The following is a 10,075-nucleotide window of genomic DNA, read 5'->3' as shown; positions in this document are numbered from 1 at the left end:
CATACACAAAATCAGAAAGAACACTATAGCAAACCCCTATGAATAATATAATTAATTACTCAGCTTCAACAATTATCAACACTTTGCCAATTTTAACTTCTCTATTCATACATTTTTCTGGAATATATTTTAGCAAATCTCAGACATCATGTCATATCACTCACAAATAAATTAGTATGAAGCATTATTTTGAAAGAAATCCTGTACCTCCTTTATTATGTGAGCAAACCATTCTCATAGAAGGTGGCCTTTAAAGCTTTGTTCTTTAGCTTTAGAATTTTAATAATTTTAAGATATTTCTCCACTGTAATACAAGAAGATGCTATGTCCTATATATGATGATGGCTACCATTTCTCTATCTGTATCTTGACAAATATCACCTGCCTTCCTAGGTTAAACTCATAGTCTGGGTCTTTAAAATCCAAAATCATAATTATATCTTGTATAATTAATAAATCCAGAGCAAGCCTGAGACCATGAAAAGACAGCGATTGGAGCAGAGGAGGAGTGAGTCTAGGAGTCTGTGGATGTACCACAAAAATTCAAGAGGGCTCTTCCATAGTTTTTTCCTTGTCTCTGGAACAGGATGCAATTCAAATCCAGGTAGAACAGCAATGAGAGAATGCTACCTACTAAATATAAAAGATATCATCACACTCTGTAGGAATTTGTGGTTCGCATGGAATTTAGCTACTATTGCAGTTAAAAGCCCCAACTTATAGTCCTGGCTGAGAAATAGGAAAAGTGGAGCAAACATTTTTCTGTCCTCTAGTATTGAAAAAGCCTGATTATTGAAGCTGTTTTGAGGTAAACCTTAACCAGGACCAAAATATTATTTTTCTGATACTCTGACCCCTGTCTCAGCCACAGAATCATGCGCTGTCTGTTTTTACTAGGGCCCACTTGGGTCCACCAGCTTTTAAAGACCAGCCACAGCTGTAAAGTCAAAAATGTACGAGGCCTGTACTTTCTAAGGCTGCTGTCTATTAAAAGCAATTGAGTGCAACAGACACCCATCATAATATAAACTGCTGCAAACTTCCAAAGTCAATGATGCACATGTCCAGTGCTTTTTAAGATATGCCCTTATGGAGAAAAAAGGCAGCTGCAATACCTGTGCATACCCGCCACCACTTTCCCATAAAGAGAACTGACTCCCTCAAATGTTACTTCAGATGGCAAATGTTAGTCATTGTTTCCATTTCTCAAGGTTTCTCAACCCATATACCATGGGGGTCTCTCTAAAGGTCATATAATCACACCACTATCTCCCTTAAATTCTGAACTAATTAAGATTTACACACAGGAGACAAAGAGTGATCAGAATATGGAGATTTATTGTTGACAAGATTGGTTTAAAGAATGGGTCTGTGGTCTGCAGCCTGAATCAGGTTTTCAAATTTTTGTTCCCAAGCCTAGAGTTCTGCACCTTCCTGAGGGAACAGATGGGTTTGCACGGCAGCCCCTCACCCAGCTGAGCTCTCTCTAGTGGGACTGACCACATGGAGGACCAAAGAGGAAGACATAAACATGCAAGGGAGCTCTTAAAAGTGAAAAGCAGGTACCTCAAAGGGGTTAAGCAATAAGCCCTCAATTACCTTTTGGAATCTCACCAATCAGTCCCTATAGGGAGGAGGTAATGAGTGAAAGGGGGCTGGGTGGTGGTGGTGATGGGAAATTCTTTCTTTTTAAAAAAAATGTTTTATTGATTGATTTTGGGGACAGAGAGAGGAAAGAGGAGAAAGAGAAACGTCAATTTTGTTGTTCCATTTATGTATGCATTCATTGGTTGATTCTTGTATGTGCCCTGAGTGGGGATTGAACCCGCAACCTTGGCATATCATGATGATGCTCTAATCAAAGGTATCTGGGGTATCTGGGATACTGAGGTATCTGGCCAGGCCTTAACAGTATTTCTTTACATTAATAATAAACAACTAGAAAAAAGTAATAAAAAGATACCTAAAATTAATCACTAGACCAAATTAAAAACTTTCTAAATGTCAGGATAACTAAAAACAAACAGAACAGACTGCATAGTAAACTGCTTTTGATATGTAAATATATAACTAAAAAAGAAAAATACTTAAAATAATATGACTATATGAACACCAAAATATCTTTTGTATTAGTAAGTATAAATAGCTAAAGAAAAACATTTTCCATTGGATCACTGAGCAAAGCCCAACTGCTGTATTCAAGAGAGTCAACTAAAACAAATCTATTCAGAAATGTTAAAAATATAAGGAAGGGCAAAGGTACACTAGTCAAATGCCGACAAATAAAGCAGGGGTTGCAGTCTTAATGATCAGACAAGTTGAAACCTCAGAATGAAAGGCATCAGTTAACTGTCAAGGTCCTTATAAACAAGGAAAGACTGAGGAACTGTCACAGATGGGAGTAGATGTGATGACTAAATGCAATGTGGGATCCTAGGTTGGATCTTGAAACAGAAAAAAGAAAGCAAAAATCTGAATAAAGTCTGGTGTTTAGTTAATAGCAATGTACCAATGTTAATCTGTTAGGTTTTTAAAAAATATTTTACTTATTTATTTTTAGAGAGAGAGGAAGGGAGGGAGAAAGAGAGGGAAACATCAATGTGTGGCTGCCTCTTGCACACCCACTGCTGGGGGCCTGGCCCACAACCCAGGCATGTGCCCTGACTAGAAATTGAACCAGTGACCCTTTGGTTCACAGGCCGGCACACAATTCACTGGGCCACACCAGCCAGCGCCTAGTCTCTTAGTTTTGAAAATGAAGTTACATATTTACATGATGGGCAACTAGGTGATGGGTATCTTTGCAACTGTTCTGTAAATCTAAGATTATTCCAAAATAAAAAGATTATTGAAAAAGCATTAATCAAAAAAAAAAAGAAAAAAAGAAGAAAAAGCATTAATTGAGGCAAAAAGGCCACGATTCACAATGAGAATATAGAGTTATGCCTTTTTTTGTACCAAATAACATCAGTCTTACAAATCTGAAATGTTAAAAGGTATGAGGAAAAATAGAGAATGGATTGAAATAAACTAAAAACAGGAGAAATTTAACTCATCTTTCTCATTCCAGGACAGGTCCAATCAACAACAAGAACAAACCAGTGAGAATGTAGAAAACCCAAACAACAAAATCAACATTAAGAAGTAAATCTCAGTAAATTTCAAAAGTGGAACTAATACAATGTTTTCTGATGACAATTGGATAAACCTAGAAATCAATGTGAAATGGATCTTCCATCTGAATATGTTCAAAACTCTATCAAACAACTCTTGGGTCAATAGGGAAACTCAAACCAAAGTTGCTGAATTTCTAGACAATAATGATAATGATAATTAATAATAATTTCTAGACACTACATAGCAGAATCTGTGGATACACTAGTGGTCAGAGGAAAGTCCAGAGCCTTAAAACACTTACATTAAAAATGAGGGGAAAAGAAAAAGCAAGCATCTGACTCAAAAAGTTAGAAAAAGAAAAACAAAATAAATTTAAGGGGAATAGAAGGAAAGAATTAACAAAGAAAAGATCAAATAAAGGAGTTAGAAAACATAACAGTAGAACTAATAGATGAGCCAATTCTGTGAAAAAGAAATATATAAGCCATTAAACACCATAATCAATAAAAGGAGAAAGCACAACTATACAAATTTGGAAATGAAAAGCTGGACATAGCCAGAGTACGAGGACATATTAAACTGATAAGAACAGATACTACACTTGATCTTAGCCAAAAGGCTGAGAAGCGATAGGACATTTTAAACAGCATAAATGACGTCCTCATATGACTCTATACAAATTGTTTTAAAGACCTAGAAGAAATGGAAAACATCCTAGGAAAATACACCAAAACCAAATCTTTAAAATTTTTTTTATTTATTTAAAAAGTCCTCACACAAGGTTATGTTTATTGATTTTAGAGAGAGAGAGGGAGTGAGGGAGGGGGAGAGAAAGAGGGCAAGAGAGAACATTGTGTTGTTGCACTTATTTATGCACTCATTGGTTCATTCTTGTATGTGCCTTGCCTGGGAAGGGGATCAAACCCACACCCTTAGTGTATCCAGATGATGCTCTCACCAACTGGGCAACCTGGCCAGGGCCAAAAGTAATTCTAAAAGAGAGAAGCTCATATCAATTAATTTCCAAGGAAGAAATAGAGATAGTTCTAAAGAGTTACCTTCCCCCAAAGTACCAGACCATGATGCTCTTACAGGAGAGGTCTATTAATGCTGAAAAGCAGATAATCTGCATGCTATTTTTATTTTCCTAAGCCTAGATAAATAAGGAACATTTTCAAATTCTTTTTAAAAAGATTTTATTTATTCATCTTTAGAGGGGAAGGGAAGGAGAGGGAGAGAGATATCAATGTATGGTTGCCTCTCATGTGTCCCCTGCTGGGAACTGGCCTGCAACCCAGGCATGTGCCCTAACTGGGAATCAAACCACGATACTCTGGTTCTCAGCCCACGCTCAGTCCACTGAGCTATACCAGCCAGGTCAAATTCTTTTTTATAAAATGAGTATAACATTGATACCAAAATCTGACAGGTTTCACAAGAGAAAGAAAATGATAGAGCAATCTTCACTTATAAGTAATAATACAAAATCCTCCATAAAATATTAGCAAACAAAATCCATGACTATGTGGGGTTAATTCCAAGAATGCAAGAAGCAGTCCATATTGAAACTAATATATCACCCTGGCTGGTGTGGCTCAGTGGATTGAGTGCTGGCCTGCAAACCAAAGGGTTGCTAGTTCAATTCCCAGTCAGGGCACATGCCTGGTTTGCAGGCCAGATCCCCAGTGTGGGTCACATGAGAGGCAACCACACATTGATATTTCTCTCCCTCTCTATCTCTCACCCTCTTCCCCTCTCTGTAAATAAAAATAAGTAAAATAAAAAAGAACCTGATATAAAATAATATTTAATGTCAACTGTAATTGAAAGTAAATAAGTAAATCCCCCCAAAAGAATCATGCAATATTAGGAAATTCATTAATGATGTCTAACATTTTAAATCTGAGGAGAAAATCTTATTTTGAGAGATGCAAAACAATCAGTTGACAAAATTCAACACCCATTCTTTACTTAAAAATGTGCAATTACCCTGACTGGTGTGGGTCAGTTGGTTGGGCATTGAACTGCAGGGTGGAAAGTTGCCAGTTTGATTCCTGGTCAGGGCACATGCCTGAATTGCAGGTTTGGTGCTGGTCTGGATGCATACAAGAGGCAGCTAATCCATGTTTCTGTCCTTCTCTTTCTCCCTCCCTTCCCCTCTGTAGAAATTAAATAAGTAAATAAATCTTTGAAATATTCAATAGAAGAGGAACATATGGTTTTTCCCTTGATATAATTACATCTGTGCGTGCATGTTTTTATGTGTCCCCAAATCCAGCTATCCACCATTTCACTTAACCAGAAAACACTTGCAGCGTTCATATACTAAAATCAGACGCCAGGTATGGGTATATACCCATATACCCATATACCCTCTCCACTACAGTTTAACATTCCTATTGGAATGATGAGTAAGCATTGTAACTAGAAAAGACAAAGAAATTAGAAGTGTATACCATTGGAATGAATGAGGTAAAGCTATCATTATTCATAGATAAGATTGTATAGCCAGAAAACACAAGCAAACCAACTGAAAAATTACTATGAACAAGAGAATTCAGTAAGGTAGAAGGCTATAAAATTAATATATAGAACTCATGGAAGAGAAAGCTCCATTTATTAGAGCAACAAATAAGATAAAATACTATCTTAGTCCATTGGGGCTGCTGTAACAGAGAACCACAGACAGTGGTTTATGAACAACAGATATTTATTTCTCACAGTTCTAGAGGCTGGGAAGTCCAAGATCAAGGCATGGGCAGAATCAATGTCTGTTGAGAGCCTGCTTCCTGATTCACAGACTGCCTTCTAGCTGTATCCTCACATGGTGGAAGGGCAAGAGAGCTCTCAGGGACATCTTTTCTAAGGGTATACTAATCCCATTCATGAGGGCTCCACCCTCATGACCTCATCACCTTACAAAGGTCCCACTTCTTATTACCATCACATTGGGGGTTAGATTTCAAAATATAAATTTTGGGACTTTACAAACATTCAGTGTATAGAAAATACTTAGAAAAAAACTTGAAAAGAAATCTCCAAAATCTTTTAAAAATATTTTATTTATTTATTTTTAGAGAGGGGAATGGAGGGAGACAGAGAGGGACAGAAACATCAATGTGTGATTGCCTCCTGCGTGCCCCCAACTAGGGGCCTGGCCTGCAACCCAGGCATATGCCGTGACGAGGAATTGAACCAGTGACCCTTTGGGTTGCAGGCCAGCACTCAATCCATTGAGCCACACCAGCCAGGGCGAAATGTCCAAAATCTTTATGAGAAAACTTTTATAAAACTCTAGAGGAACAAATGGAAAGGCATCCCACATTCTTAAACAGGAAGACTCAAAGTTATGAAGATATCAAAATAATTCATAAGTTTAATATAAGCTCATTAAAATATAATTTTCTCTTTAAACTAGACAAGCTGAATTCAATTTTGAGTGGAAAAATAACAACCAAGCATAGCCAGGATAGCTCTGAAAAGGAAGAACAGTGATGGAAGACTATTGCCACAATATGCTGTGTAAAAAAACAAAATGAACATTTTTATAAGTCTTCCGGTCACTTGGGAGGTTCTACAATCTGGATCTGGCTCTGCTGATCTCAAGTGGGCTATATCCTGAGTTGGTGGCTTGGCTGGAGACTGGCTGCTATAGGATGCCTTGGCTGGGAGGACCAGGCTCATTCGTACATGTGTCTCACGGATATCCCTCCAGCAGGCTAGCCTGCAGGTTCTCATAGCAGTAGCAGGGGTCCAAGAGAGGAAGCAGAATATGCAAGAGCTTTTTCAAGTCTCTGCGTATATCAAGTTTGATATTATCTTGTTTGTTAAAGCAAGTTATATGGTCAAACTCAGAGTTAGTATGGGAGAGAAATACCAAAGGGTGTGGATACAGAAACACATGACAAATTGCATTAATGCAATGCATTGCAAAACTATCTCCTCAAAATCTAGAATTCATAAAAGAAAGTACAGATAATTTTTTACATAAAAATAAAATTTGCTTGGAAAAATTCATTAGCAAAGAAAAAGAATGACAAACTGGGAGAAAATGGTGAGAGTGATATCATTCACAGTTTAACATTCATATTGCAGGTAGTAAGCATTGTAATTATTATTATTTTTAAAGATTTTATTTATTTATCTTTAGAGGGGAAGGAGAGAAGGAGAGAAGGAAAGAAATATCAGTGTATGGTTGCCTCTCATAAGTCCCCTGCTGAGAACTGGCCTGCAACCCAGGCATGTGCCCTGACTGGGAATCGAACCGCGATCGTGTGGTTCACAGGCCTGCGCTCAGTCCACTGAGCTACACCAGCCAGGGCGTAAGCATTGTAATTATATAACGAGATTCAAGAAATCAAAGAAAGGCCAACAATCTGACAGAAAAATAGAAGAAGTCTTTAAGAATACACTTTGTTGGCGAGGCTTTGGTGAAACAAATAACCTCATACAAGGATGGTGAATGCAAAATGGTACATCAATGGTAGGAAATTTTTGGCAATATCCACCAAAGGTACCCGACAGAAATATGTGTGTATGAAATGTTTAATGTACCCGAGCATTCATCAATAGGGGACTGCAGTCATTAAATAAAATATTGTACATCAACATAATATAACATTTTGAGGAAGTACTCCACCCACTTTCATACAATGACTTTCTATATGTACTGGCAGCTCTCTACTGCTCTGATATGAAAAGATCTCCAGGAAGTATTATCAAGTGGAAAAAGCAACATGTATAATAGTATGTTTAGTATCTCACCATTTGTGTAAAAACATGAGGGAAATAAGAATGGGAAGTAAGAAAAAAAGAATGGGAAGTAAGAGTTGAAACAGAATTTAAAAAATAGAAAACACCTCCCTAAAGTAATAGCTATTCATCGAGTATGTGAAAACACAGAAGCCCTGGCTGGTGTTGCTCAGTGGATTCAGTGCCGACCTGTGAACCAAATGGTCACAGGTTCAATTCCCAGTCAGGGAACATGCTGGGGTTGCAGGCCAGGCCAGGCCCCCAGTAGGGGGCACACAAGAGGCAACCACACATTGATGTGTCTCTTTCTCTTTCTCCTTCTCTTCCCCTCTCGACAAATAAATAAATAAAATATTAGAAAAATACTTTATGTATCCTTTTACAACTTGTATTTTATCTCAGCATTGTGATTTTAAAATTTATCTGAATTGATACATGCAACTCTCATTTTTCACTGCTGCATATTACTCCCTTGGGGCTATACCACTATTTTTTTTTGAAGATTTTATTTATTTATTTCTCTTTAGAGGGAAAGGAGAGAGGGAGAGAAACATCAATGTATGGTTGCCTTTCGTGCGTCCCCTGCTGGGAGTTGGCCTGCAGGGAACCGGCCTGCAACCCAGGCATGTGCCCTGACTGAGAATTGAACCGCGATCCTCTGGTTCACGGTTCAATCCACTGAGCTACACCAGCCAGGGCTTATACCACTATTTTTTTTATTAATTCTCCCGTTGGTGAACTTTTAGATTGTTCAGAATTTTTTCTCTATTACAAACAGTTCTGCAATGAATATTATTGCACATGCCTCTTTGCACATATGTATAAGAATTTCTCTAGGACTTAAAAGTCTAGGGGATGGATATACACACATACACACATCTATGACAGTAGAATTGCTGGGTCCTAGGGCTACCTTCAACTATTTTGGATACTTTCTAATTGTCTTCCAAAGTAATAAAATCAATTTTCACTTCCACGAAAAATTTCATCACGAGTTTTTTCCTTATGGTTTGTGCATTTGAAACTTTGTTTAAAAATACATACCTGTCCTAGGTTACAAAAATATTCTCAACCCTCTTATATGAAAATATACTAGGGATCCAGTTTTATTTTTTTCCTTAGGGTGAGCCAAATTTCCCAATGGTATTCACCAAAATATCCATTTTCCTATTGGTTTGTGGTGTAGGCCTATAATTTCACTCATTTAACAAACATTTGCTTAAGTCTGCCTTGTACCAGTCTTGTGCAGGGTCTTGTTGAGGGTTCAAAGATATATAGCCCTTTGTCTTAAGGATTTCACTCTCCTGTAGAGATTCAGCTATGTAAATGTTTCTAGTATTAAGTGATTAAGTGCAACAAAGTGCCTTGGGTTTCTAAGTGCGTTGTGAAAATTCTTAGTAGTGACAAGGGTAAGGTATTAAAGAAACAGGTTTGCTAACCCCGGGGTAAAGGTGAAGGTGACCAGGGCTGGTTTGGGGTCCACAGGAGTTTTGTGTGTTGTCTATGGTCAAAGATTAGAATTCTGCCTTCCATCGATGTTGAAGCAGTTGAGTCCTGTGTATGTAAGGCAAGGCGTATAACTAGGCAGAGGGTGTCAATTTCCGCCTGGATTTGGTGGAGGTTGAGGGCACAAAACTTGGTGTTAGAGGGGCTTGGCCCCACCTCAAAGTTTAGGCTAGAGGAAAAGGAGGAGCTGGAATTAAATTGTCAGAAATACATTTTCAACCTTATATTTATGGTTTTTAGGGGGAGACCTCATTCTACAGCCAGGTCAGGAACTTCTTCAGATAGTTGGAAGAAACCCTTACTTGCGGAGATACAAAATTCATTCCCTTCTGAAGGCACTCCTCCGGGTCCTAAGAGGAGTGAGGAGGAGGGGGAGAGGGCAAACGGGTGGGAGAGGCTTCCAGGTGTTCAGCTCCTGGGCCTGGCCACGGATCTTAAGATACTGCAGAATGCGCAGGAAGTGACCGCCTAATGGTTTGTCTGGGGCTCTGGAAGCCAGGAAGGTTGCTGGGAACAGCTAACCAACCCACTTCAGGTGAGGAATACTCGGCAAGACATGTGACTCAGGCGGCCATTTTCTCACACCCTGCCCGTCGCCATCTTCCAATATAGACAAAGACACTGATCCCCATTCTTGTCTGATGCGGTCATGGTTGTGTCCTGGGGTTAAAATGTCGGGAACACGCGTATTTAGGCCTAA

The 10,075-nt window shown here is 38.5% G+C and overlaps 1 pseudogene; it reads right to left on the bottom strand.

Annotated features, from left to right (window-relative positions):
• Positions 1–3,624: 3,624 nt before the first annotated feature.
• LOC118997805 (uncharacterized) lies at positions 3,625–3,748 on the bottom strand (annotated as a pseudogene).
• Positions 3,749–10,075: the final 6,327 nt, after the last annotated feature.

The sequence above is a fragment of the Sturnira hondurensis genome, unplaced genomic scaffold (genome assembly GCF_014824575.4).
Source record: "Sturnira hondurensis isolate 20B ecotype Veracruz unplaced genomic scaffold, ASM1482457v3 Scaffold0013511, whole genome shotgun sequence".
Lineage (NCBI taxonomy): Eukaryota > Metazoa > Chordata > Mammalia > Chiroptera > Phyllostomidae > Sturnira > Sturnira hondurensis.
The sequence above is the reverse complement of the archived record's forward strand: the minus strand, read 5'-3'. Positions and strand labels throughout refer to the sequence as shown.